The sequence below is a fragment of the Nelumbo lutea genome, chromosome 2, assembly GCF_056320005.1.
Source record: "Nelumbo lutea isolate HS-2025 chromosome 2, American lotus-T2T, whole genome shotgun sequence".
Taxonomy (NCBI): domain Eukaryota; kingdom Viridiplantae; phylum Streptophyta; class Magnoliopsida; order Proteales; family Nelumbonaceae; genus Nelumbo; species Nelumbo lutea.
The window spans coordinates 73692603-73706867 of NC_142685.1; the positions used below are offsets into that span (position 1 = coordinate 73692603).

Consider the following 14265-nt stretch of genomic DNA (forward strand, 5'->3'; position numbering starts at 1 on the left):
TGATTTAAAAATGGCATATTAGAATATCAAGCTGAAATCTCAAACATAAAAAGAATAAGTCTCAATATATATATATATATATATATATATATATATATATATATATATATATATATATATATATATATTTCAATTCCTTTTTCCTTTTGTTAGTCCGATGGGTCATTCAAAACTCAAATTGCCAAGGCCGAATCCAGTAAAAATCATAATAATAAAACAAGCTATTGTGCAAGTGCTGTAAGACCCGGATCAGACCAGACGATTGGACCATGAAAACCAGGAACCATTATCAGTAAAATGACGGTTTTCAATAGCTGAACGGGCTAATCACCCGGTTAACTAATAAAACCATGACCCATTGAGCATTCCGGGTTTTAGTAGGGTCATAGTCTTGCAGCATTCAAAACACTATCGTGCAATCAATCAATTCAAGCTTAGCAATTAGCCTTTGATCAGTAAGTCTTCTATTCTCTATTTAAAATTTCAAATGTATGGCGTGCCACAAACAAAAGAAATACAAAAATAACTAGAACAAATTCAAAGAGGCCCTCGACTATCAAAAAGACCAAAACTAAAGGAATAGATAAACAATCAGAGAAACCCTTACAGTTGCAAACAGATGTGCTTCTGCATTAGGTTAAACTCGAGCGTTACCACAGTTTTTCCCTTATCAGTCAATATATTGGGGTACCGGAATTTTATCTACCATTAAGACGTAAACCAAGGGAGTGAACTCCACAAATGCCAGTCTATCACAACGAAATACGAAGAGGAAGGGAACTCGTGTCGTCAACAACTGAGAAAGGGTAAGATCTCAGAAGGATAGCAATTCCTAGTTCGACCAACAATGCACCACCAATGTCACATTTTGTTAAGGTTGTCCCGCCTCTCCTTTTGTTGTGGTAACATTCAGCTTTAAATCTGGTCTTCCAAAGGAATCCGAACACAATTAGTGTATAGACTACCAACTCCTGCAAGTTCAATCGAAGACGAGAATACATTTTCAGTATTAATACTAATAGCCCTATAAAAATTGAACTTTCCACAGAACAGAAAGAGAACGGAAATCCTTCGAGCATTCTGTGCAGTGCAAGTACATATATTAAGGGTTAGGCTATGATGTTGGGAAGACATGATACTGGAAAAATTTGTAACCAATCAACCGGTAAAAGTGGTAATCAATCAGGTGTCATGTATCAAAATTCACTTGGGGTTTGAGAGAGAACTTTGGCTGTTGGGAGCAACAGCTTATGCTGTTGAGAGCATTTTTAGGGTGGGCACGTTTACCTATTCACGCCCATGTCTTTCATTTTGGTCAAAATAAAATAGGAGGCAATTACTAATTTACCCACTCTCAGGGTAACGTGGCATTCCCAGAAATGCTCTCAACAGCATAGGCTGTAGGCCTCGACAGCAAAGTTTTTCTGGGGTTTGATTGGTCAAAGCCGAGTTAACTTTGGCTGTTGGGGGCCAACAGCCTATGCTATTGAGAGCATTTTTAGGCTGGACGCGTTCACCAATTCACGCCCATGTCTATGTTTGTGTTTGTGGTTAAAAGGAAATAAGGATAATTACTATTTTACCCCTCTATGGTAATGTAGCATTCCCAAAAACGTTATCAAAAGCATAGGCTGTTGGCCACAACAGCCAAAGTTTTTCCGTCAAAGCCCTTCCCGTATGATGTCTTTCTGGCAGCATACTTTTTTCCATCGAGGAAAACTGCTCCTCAAGTAACAACAGTACTCAACTCAACCAAGCCTTGCAAAACTATACTGGGTTGGCTACATCCTGTTTTGCCAATTCACTTTCTCGAGAGCCCTATTTGTTGTTGTAAATTGCATTCCGATAAGCCTGAAATAATTAGGAAGTTTACATTTAGCTAATGGTGGGTGAATAGGTGAAGAGGGTTAGAGTATTCAAAGTGATGGGGTAGTCAGAGGGGGCCCCTATGGAGGACGAGAGAAGGTTCAGAGTAGTAGGAAGGTGGAGGTCTGAGGTGCCGATCGAAGCCAAGACTTTCAAGTTCGAAGAGGAAAGGATCAAAGGTGAGGATGCAATGAAAGTCAGAGAGAATAACAGGGTGGCTGTGTTGGTGTCAAAGGAGGTCATTGTCTGGATGAAAGGTTTCATAGATGGGGCTATCAACTCTGGTAAGGTGAATGGCTGGAAAAACTCAATGTCAGTTCTAGGTAAGAAATATGTAACAGAATTGAAAAGAAACAGAAAGGGATGATTTATCTCTGTGGTGGAGTTTTTTGGAACAAATGGAAAGCAAATGCTATGCGTGCCAGAAGGGAGATTACGGAAAGGGTGGATGGATTTTGTGAAGGTGCTACAGTCTTTCATTGTAGTCTTGGAAGTTAAGAGAGTGGATGGGGTGAAGAGAACTGGTCAAAAATCCAAAGACCAGAGTCAAAAAGTTCAGGAGGGGGAAGTTTCGATTAGTTCCTCTGGGAGTGTAGAAATGCAAGGCCTTCCGACTGAAATGGTGGTTGCTTGCGCTTATATTCATCGTAAATTATTGGTAGGAGCAGGGAAGGATGAGTGGAAGAAAGAAGGGTGCTAGTGGCTGATAAAGGAGTGACAGATTGGAGGAGGGTTCTGAGTACAGTTGAAGGGGAGATAGGTATTGGGAGTGAAGCTATGCTGTTCCCTTTTGCAGAGACGAAAGCCGTGCTTGATGTAGGCGACCGGGAACTAAGTTTTAAAGCAGTTGTGGTGGATGGAGGTCTGATACAGGTTCAGAACTGGAGCCCAATCTGCAATGAAGTCAAAGTCCAAGATGGGTGTGTCCGGCTGAAGCTTGTGGGCCTTCCATTTCACCTCTGGCGAGAATCTGTTCTTGAGCACATGTGCAAAGTCTGGGAGGCATCTTGGTGAAAGCTGATAAACGAAATCTGGGTGCCGTAGAGTTACAGGTAGCTGGTGTAAGGCATGAGAACCTGCCGAGATTCTTTGAAATCTGCTCGGATGAAGCCTGGTACAAGGTGTGGGTGGCTTCCGAAGTTGAACAGTTGTGGTGGGAAGGTGCTCCTAAGGTAGAAGATGATGAGCTGGCTTGGTGGTGGATACGTGGAGGGCAGAGGTTGGGAGATGAAAAGGTGGAGCAGATGAAAGATATTTTTGGGGTTACTGAGCCAGTTGGGGAAAACCAAACAACAAGCAACCTAATTAAGGAAACTAATTCAAATGGGTTTGAATTAAACAAATTAATGGCGGGCTCTTCTTCTTATGCTGATGTGGCAAAGAGGCAGGATGGGTTGGGGAGCCGAAAGGTTTGGTCCGAGCCGTTGAAGGTGGCGGGGGGGGGTCGGGCAGGGCGAAGGTTGAGCCGGGACAGCGTTGGAAAGGCCCACGTGACAACTTAAAAGGTCACGCGGACGGGTCAGGTGGGTGTAACACCAAAAGGAGGCTCCACTTAAAGGACCCACGTGATAACTTAAAATGCCACGTGGGTCGGAGTATGGGGACTCTTCTTTGGTCGCTGATAGACGATGCTAATGATCTATCTTCGTCCCAAGTCGCGAGAAAGGGGGGAGGGGAATGCGCGCTGCGAAGGAAAATGGAGAAGTTGGATTTGCATTGGGTTTCCCGATGAAGTCTGGAGGAGCTTAGCCCCCTGCGACGCTCCTCAGAGAGGCCGAATCCAAGATATGCTAGGGAAAGAATTGAAGAGAGGGAAGAGAAGGATGAAGGCTGGGTGCAGTGCAGTGAAGGAGATGAAGAATCGGAGGACTTTTCTGTTGATGGTACTAGCGTGGGCAATGTAAACGACGAAGGTAGTTGTGCTGGAGGTGACATGGATGGGTGGAATATTTCAAGCTTATTTTAGGGTGAAGATTGCAATCGGTTTAACTCAGTCCCAAGACTATAGAGTGTGCAAGGATTATCAAAAGGGGCAAACCGGGAGAACCGGAAGTAGAGTAGGAACACACCATCTAGGGGTGAACCAGGGGTAAAGTGGAAAGATCACCAGGATGACCAAAGGACAGAAGTACTTCCCAACCAACTCGGGGAGATAGATGGTTACCAACCTCTGGAACAAGAGAGGGGGGCCGGGAGCAGTCCTTTTCTAGCTTGTCCATCAATCCCAGGTAACCAAGTGATTTCGGTTTGTGCTACTAATGTGTCTCATGTCTTTGGTTCCAGATTTCGTTTCTGTTCATGTCCTGTAGCCCATGAATATGCAGCCAAGCTAGTAGGCGGGCTCTCCGAGGAGGGGGAGATGGGAAGGAAAGAAAGTGGGAAGGTGCGGGAAGGAAGGTATAGGAGTGAAAAAGTGTGGGAAATCATTGAAAGAGTGTTTAAGGAAGTGGAAGGAAAGTTGATCTAGAAGAGGGAAGGGGAGGAAGGAAGAGGGGAGGGGTTAGTGGAGAGGAGGGAAAGGAATGAGGGTAGAGATGGAGAGGATTACGAGGAGAGAACAGGGAAGGAGGGAGGTAACAGGAGAGGGAGATTGGATGGAGAGGAAAGAACAGAGGTGGAACCAGAGGAGAGGAAGAAAGGACAGGTAGATAGAGATGGAGGGGATTTTGTAGGAAGAGTAGGGGTGGAGGACTCGGTGAGAGGACATGATAGCAGAATTTGTAGGGAAGTTGGGTTGTAGGTTGGAAGATTTGAATGTGTTGAAAGAAAGCTTACAGAAGAGGAAGAAGAAGATCAGAAGAAAGAAGAGGAAATTGAGTGAAGTAGAGAGATTGAAGAGAGATGTAGAAGGAGACAAGAAGCTCGGGGTAAAAGGAGATAGAAGGAAAGGGGGAAAGTAGAGGGTAGGTGGCAAGAGGTTTAAAAAAGAAGCGGAATGAAGATTCTTAGTTGGAATGTGAGGGGAATTGGGAGTGCAAGGAAGAGAGCGACAATAAAAGAGGTAATAAGACGGTATGACCCAGACATTGTGTTGTTGCAAGAGTCTAAGAGAATGGAGTTTAATAACAAATGGGCAAGGAGTGTATGGAAAGCCAGGGGGATTAGTTGAGTGGCTGCTCCCTCGTGGGATGCTACCAGGGGGATTGTAACAATGTGGATGAGGGATGTGGTTGAAGGTTTGGAGGAGTTGATCGGAAAGTACTTGGTTTCCATTAAGTTTAAGCAGCAAGAGGATGATAATATGTGGGTGCTCACAAATGTTTACGGACCAAATGACTATAGAGAGGAGTTGTGGGAGGAATTGGCTGATGTTAGAGGGTTGTGGGATGGGCCTTGGAGCATGGGTGGGAATTTCAATGTGATCAGATTCTCGGAGGAATCCAATAAGGTTAATCATAGGGTGACAAAAAGCATGAAGAAGTTTAACAGTTTTGTGGATGCCTTTGAGCTTAAAGAGATTCCCCTAGCCCATAAGACATTTACATGGTCAAATCTCCAATCTAGACCCATTTTCTCTAAGCTGGATAGATTCCTGTTCTCTTTGGATTGGGAAGAACATTGGGGAACCTTGGCTTCTAGAGCTCTCCCAAGGGTGACCTCGGATCACTGGCCCATAGTGTTATGTAAGGAGGAAAGAAGGTGTGGAGGTCCTACCCCCTTTAGATTTGAAAATATGTGGTTACTTCATCCAGGGTTTACTAACAAAGTGAGGGAGTGGTGGTATGAGTGTAACCCACTAGTGGAATGGGAGGGGATGAGATTCCATAAGAAACTATAATTCTTGAAAACAAAAATCAAAGAGTGGAATTTGGTTGAGTTTGGGAGGATAGAAGAAAGAAAGGGAGATCTGATGGATAAGATTGAAAGCATCGACTCTAAAGAAGAAATGGGAGAATTTGGAGAGGAAGACAATGATCTCAGGAGAGATTTGAGAAGACAGCTAGGGGACTGCCTACACAAGGAGGAAATTAGCTGGAGGCAAAAATCTCAGTGTAAATGATTGCAAGAGGGAGATAGAAACACTAGGTATTTCCACTCTCTAGCAGATGGCAGAAGAAGGAAGAACTTTATCTCCAAATTGGTAGTAGATGGAGTTGAGTTAGTACAACAAGAGGAGATTGTCGGGACCTGTGTGGAGCACTTCAAATCTATTCTAAGAAGGCCTGTGAGTAGAAGGGTGTGGGTAGAAGGATTGGATTGGCCAGATGTAGGGGTGGAGAACAGGAGAAGGTTGGAAAGAAGCTTTAATTTAGAAGAGATCAAGGAGGTTGTGTTTTCTATGAATAGAACAAAAGCTCCATGGCCGGATGGGTTCACAATGGCTTTTTATCAGGACTATTGGGATATCTTGAAAGATGATCTTTTGCGGGTGTTTGAGGAGTTTTTCAAGAGAGGAATTGTCAATCCGGGTGTGAACTCTACATTTATAGCCTTAATTCCAAAAAAGAAAGATGCATCCCACCCGAAGGATTTTAGGCCAATTAGCTTGGTTAATAGCTTGTATAAGATCATTGCAAAAGTGTTGTCTTTGAGGCTGAAGAAGGTATTTCCAGATATCATTGCACACTATCAAGGAGCTTTTGTGAGTGGAAGACAAATTACTGATCTGATTTTAATTGCTAATGAGAGTGTGGAGAACTTTAAGAGGGATAAAAAGAAGGGAGTGGTCTATAAGTTGGACTTGGAAAAGGCTTATGACTTGGTGGACTGGGATTTCTTGAGGAAAGTTTTGACTAAATTTGGGTTTGGGGCTAGATGGTGTAAGTGGATCATGGGTTGTGTCCGGAATTGTCATTATTCAGTGCTAGTGAATGGGACAGTGGTAGATTTCTTTCCAGCCAGTAGGGGTATAAGACAAGGAGACCCCCTTTCTCCTTTCTTGTTCATTCTAATTGTGGAGGTTTTGGGGAAACCGATTCACAGAGCAGATTCTAGGGGGCTCATTAAAGGCTGGAGAGTTGGGAGGGTAGAAACCCCCCTCACTCACTTACAGTTTGTTGATGGCATAATTCTATTTTGTGAAGGCGGTAATGTAAGCTTTATCAGGAACTTGAAGTCGGTGATACAACTGTTTGAGCAAATGTCCACCTTGAAGGTTAACCTTGGGAAAAGTTGTGTAATGGGGATGAATTTGGAGGAGGGATAGATTAGGGAGAGTGCTGAAGTGCTAGAGTGTGAAGTCTTGGGGTGGCCTTTGAACTACTTAGGGTTGCCATTAGGTGATAATCCTATGAGAGAGAGCTTTTGGAACCCGGTGGCGGAAAGGTTTGAAAAAAGACTGGTATCTTGGAAAAAGAACTACCTCTCTCTTGGTGGGAGAATTACACTAATTAAGGCCACGCTTGCTAACTTACCCATCTTTTTCCTGTCAATGTTTAAAATCCCAGTAAAGGTTGCTAATAGATTGGAGAAGCTAATGAGAGATTTCTTGTGGGAGCCGGGAGAGGAGAAGAGGGATCATAGAGTTAGCTGGGAGATAGTGTGTAGGAGTAAGACTTGTGGTGGTTTGGGGCTTGGGAGTATTAGGAGAAGGAATATGACTCTGTTGGGAAAGTGGTTGTGGAGGTTCCCTATGGAGAAGGAGAAGCTATGGGCTAGAATAGTGGCAATTATACATGGGCTGGAGCACAATGGATGGGACGCTGGAATCAGAGCTAGGACCACAAGCAATTCTCCTTGGAAAGCCATTCATGAACTGCTACCAGTTTTCTCCCCTAATATCAGGTATGATTTGAATTCCGGTAACTCCATAAAATTTTGGGAACAAACCTGGGTGGGGAGTGCCCCTCAAAAGGATCAGTTTCCTTCTTTGTATGCTCTTTTTGATTTGAAAAATGAGCCGATCTCATCTTTCACCACCCTGTTCGTCTTCCACTTCTGGGATTGGGTGGAACTTGGGTCTAAGAAGGGATCTGAGGGACTTAGACTTCGACAGTATTTCGAGCCTTATTGCACTTCTTGTTAACGTTGTCTTAGACCCCATTAGGGCGGATTCTAGAATTTGGACACCTACCCCCAATGGCATCTTTTCTTGTGCTTCTTTCTTCAAAGTCTTAAGTTAGTCCACCAATCCTACTTTCCCCCCTTTCCCGATTGATGAGGTTTGGTGCAGAGCAATACCTCCTAGGGTTGCTAGTTTTCGTTGGGAAGCTTATCTAGAAAGAATCAACACTGGTGATCTACTCCAAAAGAAGAGACACCCAATACTTGTTTGTCACCTCAATGGTTTGTTCTTTGTAAAGCGGATGGGGAGACGGGTTTTCACCTACTGGTGTCTTGCCATTTTGCGAGGTCAATTTGGGATTGGGCTTTCTCCCTATTTGGATGTAGTTGGAATCCTCCATCAGACTTGCAAGGCCTTTTTTCCCCCTTCTTTTTTCAAGTGGCAAATAAAAAGGGGAAGGACTATGTGGAGAGGACTAAGGGTTGTAGTATGTTGGACACTTAGGGAAGAAAGAAACTCCAGGATATTCTCAGAAGCTGAGAGAGGAGCAACAGATCTGAGGGCTATCATACATATTAGGACGATACGGTGGCTGAAATCTTTGGAGCTATTCACAGATTACACTGTGGATGACATGTTGAGGAAGTGGGGTGAAATTGCAAATTGCACACAGACCAAGTCAGTAATGAGTGTGGCTTGGACCCCCTCCACCTGGTGGATTCTTGAAATTAAACTTTGATGGGTGTAGCAGGGGAAATCCGGGACAATCGGGGATTGGGGATGTTTTTAGGGATGAAAATGGAGTCATTTCTGCCATTTTCTCAGGCCCAATTGGAGTGGGTGACTCCTTTAGAGCTAAGATCTTTGTAGTTATGGAAGGAGTCTGAAAAGCTGAGTTGAACATCAGGAAACTCATAATTGAAGGGGATTCAGAGGTGGTGATAGGGTGGTTGATTAAAGAACACAATGGCTTATGGAAGTACAACAATGAGAGGAGGAAATTCAAGTGGCTGGTGTGGGAGATGGAAGTTAAGACATGTTGGGTTAAAAGATCGGCTAATTCCCTAGCTGACGGTTTAGCTAAACAAGGGGTAGAAAGGGATTCATTATTTTGGGCTAAGCTGTAACTTTAGTGTTTTTTTCTATTTTTCCTTTTCTTGAGGTTCTTTGTTGCTCTTGGAAGATAAGTGTGTTTGTCTTCCTCTTGTAAATCTTCTATTGATGATTTAATGAAAGTGTTATTGATCAAAAAAAAAAAAAAAAACTGCTCCTCAAGTGCAATGCCAAATAATATCCCCCTTTTTGTATATTTATAATTGAGGAAATTTCAAATTAAAAATATCAGCAATACCACCAGTGCAATACATATATCTCAAAAGTTAATTCAAGAATTCATGGAAACATGATCTTAACATAGAGTAAGCTATATCCAGGTTTGTGCAAGTACAGTCAACAGAAATTTTATATCAATCCTTGAAAGATGATTGCAAAAACTATTATCTGGTTCATACCCAGTCAATGTTTTGAGAGTCAATTAAAAATCTGTACCCCTTAGTTTAGGCTATCAAAGCTGTCCAACCCACAATTCACTAACTCGAGAATTACATGCCATTCTTCCCTCCCTGAGATAACCCCCAAGCACATTTGAGATCTGTTGGCCCCTTGTTTAGTTAGCCCTTCTGCTAAACAGTTACTTTGTTGAGGGCCCGGGAATAGGATCTCGTCACGGGTCAGTCCACGGGGAAAACCTCCTATTTTCCCTTGTTCCTTCCTACTCGTGATGAACCTATCTTGGCGCCTTTAGTGATTTGTCCAAGAGATCACCAACTCTCCTAACTCACTCTTGACTGAATAATTTGATATCTCATTCAATAATGGGGTCTCCTTAAATAGGAGATTACAAGAGTCCTAATCAAGGGGAGTCTCCTTGCTGAATAGGGAGACTTCCAGTTCTATCTTGCTAAGGATAAGATAAGCTAATCCTAATCTGATAAGCTACTAACAAGATAAGATAAGCTAAGCTAATCCTAATCTGATAAGCTATTAACAAGATAAGATAAGCTAAGCTAATCCTAATCTAATAAGCTATTAACAAGATAAGATAAGAGATAAGAACAATAAGATAAGAACAAGCAAAATGAGCTAATCTAATCTAGATAAGGTTGTTGTTTCCGAACTGGGTAGGATGAGCATCATTGAATCCTTGCTGCTGCTGGCGGTGAGCCCGGGGCCTGTTGCTGCCGACGGCGACGGTACGTCTTCCCGAGGAAGGCGTCCATAACATTACTCCCATCCTGGACTACGAGCTTGTCCTCAAGCTCGAAAGCTGGATATGTGGCTTGGAACTCTACGAATGGGATCCATGTGGCTTCTGTTGGTGGTAGATCACACCATTCCACCAAGACTTCAAGGATTCCATGATTGAAACGAGAGTAGATGACAGTTTTAGGCTGGGGGACCAGTTTGCCATCCTTCAAGGGTGGCAGGGAGGGAACTTGGTCCGGGAGAACACCCGTAAATGGTTTCAGCAAGGAGATGTGGAAGACATCATGAATTCGGCTAGTCTCTGGCAATTCCAGCTAGTAGGCCACACTGCCAATCCGTCGCAGAACCTTGTAGGGCCCATAGAACTTAGGGGCCAGCTTTGGGGCGGCCTTGTGGCGCAATGAGCATTGACGGTAGGGCTGGAGCTTCAACCAAACAAATTGTCCTGGATCGAACGACAGTTCCCGATGGTGCTTATCATAGTGGAGCTTCATGCGGAGCTGGGCCTGCTGTAAGCGAATGCGGACGTCGACGAGGAGGGCATCGCGGGCTCGTAGGACATCAAGCGGGGAGGATCCCTGCCGTAAACAACGCAAAAGGGGGTCGTGCCGAGGGAGGAATAGTAGGCTGGGTTGTAGCAGTACTCGGCCCAAGGAAGCCATTCCAACCACCGTCTGGTTGATCGCCTACAAAACAGCGGAGATACATCTCAATAGTGCGGTTAACCACTTCCGTATGACCGTCGGTTTGTGGCCGGTAAGCTGATGAGTAGGCCAGGGTGGTGCCGTGTAGTCGAAATAATTCTTTCCAGAAGGCACTAGTGAAGACCGGGTTCTATCGCTGACGATGGATTCCGACAACCCATGTAAGCAAAAGATATGTGTAAAGAAGGCGAGGGCAACTGAAGTGGCACTGTACGGGTGTGTTAGAGGAATGAAGTGCGCGTATTTAGAGAAGCGGTCGACTACCACAAAGAGAACTGATTTGCCCCCTACCTTGGGAAGTCCCTCAATGAAGTCCATGGAGAAGTCGGCCCAGATCTGCGATGGGATGGAAAGGGGCTGAAGGATGCCTGCCGGGTGTAGGTTTTCTCATTTGTGTTGTTGGCATGTGGAGCAATTCTGGACAAGATCTCGAATAGAAGTCTTCATACCTCGCCAATGGAAATCAGTCCAGACGCGGTGTAGTGTTTTTTGAATGCCCTCATGGGTGGAGTTATGGATGCTGGTGATGATGGTGGGAATTAACGGGCAGTCTGCTGAAAGATGGACTCGTCCCTTATACAGTACCAACCCGCCGTGAAGTGACCAATCAGGGTCAACCGTGTCGGTCTGGATCTTCTGCAGTAAGAGCGACCATTCCGAGGACTGTGGTGTTGCCTTCTTAATGTCGTCAAACAGAGAGATCCGAGGTTAGGAAATGCTACATAGAACCATCGCGTCTTCTTCTCACCTAGACAAGGCATCAACTGCGTGATTAGAGGATCCCGCCTTATATTCCTCTCGGAAGTCAAACCCGAGCAGTTTGCTAACCCAATGTTGCTGAGGGGAAGTGGTGAGACGCTGTTCTAATAGGTATTTGAGGCTATAATGATCAGTTTTGACGATGAACGACCGCCCCCACAAATACGGCCTCCAGTGTTGGATGGCTCGGGCAAGGCCGATTAGTTCATGCTCATAGGCTGGAAGCTTCAGATGTCGGTCGGCCAATCTGCGGCTGAAGAAAGCGATCGGGTGCCCTTGCTGCTATAGTACGGCCCCGATACCCACTTCGGAAGCATCGCACTCGACTGTAAATTCGAGGGCGAAATTAGGTAATTGCAAGACAGGGGTTGAAGACAGTGCATTTCGCAGTGATAGAAAAGCTTCATCAGCTGCATCGTCCCATCGGAAGGAGTTTCTCTTCAACAGGTTGGTTAACGAGGCTGCCAACACTCCATAGTTCTGAATCTTGGAACTATCAACTGTGACACCCTGCCCATGGATGATGTGGCCGAGGTAAAGAACTTATCGTTCCCCGAAGGAGCACTTGGACCGTTTCATAAATAAGTTGTGTTGGCGTAAGAGTATGAAAACGGTCCTCAGATGGTGGACATGCTCTGCCCATGATTTGCTGTAGACGAGGATATCATCAAAGAAAACTAAAACAAATTTGCGCAGATGGGGCTGGAATACCTCGTTCATTAGTGCCTAAAATGTAGATGGTGCATTGGAGAGTCCGAATGGCATGACTAGAAATTCGAAGTGGCCATGGTGGGTGCAAAAAGCAGTCTTCTTCACGTCACCGGGAGCCATGCAAACTTGGAATATCCGGACCTGAGGTCCAGCTTAGAGAAATACTGGGCACCATGCAGCTCGTCCAGCAGTTCGTCCACAACGGGAATAGGGAACTTATCTTTGATCGTCTGGTCATTGAGTTCTCTATAGTCAACACAGAACCTCCATGTTCCATCCTGCTTCGCCACCAGCAGAACCGGCGAAGAGAAGGGGGAGTGACTTTTTCGTATGATCCCTTGGTTCAGCATCGCTGTACATTGTTTTTCTATCTCATCCTTCTGCAAGTGAGGGTAGTGATAAGGCCTAACAACGACTGGTGCTGAACCCGCCACCAAAGGAATACGATGGTCGCAAGCTCGGGAAGGGGGAAGGCCCTTCGGTTCCTGGAACATATCTAAAAGCTCGACGAGAAGTTTTTCTATGGTTGTCGGTTCTGTCTAGAGTGCATGAACCTGCGGTGTCTTTTCTTTAACCCTGCAACCGTGCCATGAAACTTGCTCGCCATTCAGGTGAAAGGTCATGGTGAGTGCGCTGAAGTCCCACAAAATCGGGCCTAGGGTAATTAACCACTTGACCCCGAAAACAAAACCGAACCCGTCCAATGAGAGTACAAATAAATCAACAAGAATTAGTTCAGAATTGACCTGTACTGGAACGTCCTTACAAATCCCTGGACTGCGAACTTTTTCACCATTTGCGACGGCTACTTGTAGTCGTGGCCGGAGTTCCATTGGTAGTTTTAACTGCAGGGCTGCATGTTCACTTATGAAGTTGTGTGTGCTCCTTGAATCGACGAGAATGTGCATCGACTGACCTGCGATCTGTGCCTGTAACTGCATGGTCTGAGAGATTTTAATACCGGTGATCGCATGGAGAGAGATCTCCGGTTCGAATGGGACGGGTTCCCCTTCCTCCTCTTGCTCATCTATGAGAAGGCAAAAAAATCTCTTGCATCTATGTCCTGCCGAGTAGAGGTCATCACAGTTGAAACATTGACCTCTCGCTCGGCGCTCTGCCATTTCTGCCCTAGTCAAGCGGTTGATGGGAGGAGTGACCATGTTACTGCCTATACTTGTCACTGCTCTAGAGGTGGTGGTCGTGGGAGGCTTCATTTCCCGACTGGTAGCAGAAGAGGGGGTCGTTGCTGCAGGTCTTGGGGGCACCCACGATTTCGGTGGACGACCCACATTAAAAATTCCGCGGCTGAGTTGCAACTTGCGCTCAAATGCACGGGCTAAGTTCATGGTTGTGACCAAATTTGGGGGATTCTGCATCTCAACATCCACTCGCAGGGTTTCTGCTAACCTTGCTGTGAACATATCTACTTGTTGGTCTGGTCGCACAGAGGATGCCCTCGCGAGGAGGGTTTGGAACTGTCGCTGGTATTCAGCAACTGTTCCAGTCTGTTTAAGGTTAATTAGCTCGCCCAGTGGGTTGCTGGTCAATGGGGGTCCGAACCGAAGAAGGCAATAGGATTTAAACTGGGGCCAACTGAGCCCGGGTTCTTCTTGCTCTAACCGATAAAACCAAAGTTGTGCTTCTTCTGTTAAACGAAAGGCGGCTAGGATTACCTTGTTCTGGTCATTTGTCCGTTGATTCTGGAAGAACTGCTCGCAGCGATACAGCCAACCTAGGGGGTCTCCGTTGCCGTTGTACGATGGGAACTCCAGCCTGCTATACTTGGGGATGATGGCTGCTCCATGGCCGACAGACTGCTGTTCGCCGGAAGACTCCAACAGATCTGGCTGGCGGTCGTTAGCTGTTGTCCCTCCGTAAGAGTTCCTTTCCCAACTGGAAAGAAACATCTCCATTAGTCACCGCAGTTCTTGCACTTCACCTTTGATCTCACAAACTTCGGAATTGGTCTCCACGAGTTGGTGCTTGAGGTCGTGGACCCTGGAAGGTAGTTGCTCC

At 45.3% G+C, this 14265-nt stretch overlaps 1 protein-coding gene across 2 annotated transcripts in view; it reads right to left on the reverse strand.

The window, feature by feature from the left end:
• Window positions 1-447: 447 nt before the first annotated feature.
• The window catches only part of MOS4 (modifier of snc1,4), a 53583-nt gene continuing 39765 nt past the window's right edge, over window positions 448-14265 (reverse strand). For both annotated transcript variants that reach the window (XR_016107430.1, XM_088970818.1), the window contains exon 7: window positions 448-971. The gene's annotated coding sequence lies outside the window, so the exon portion shown is untranslated. The remainder of the gene's footprint in view (window positions 972-14265) is intronic.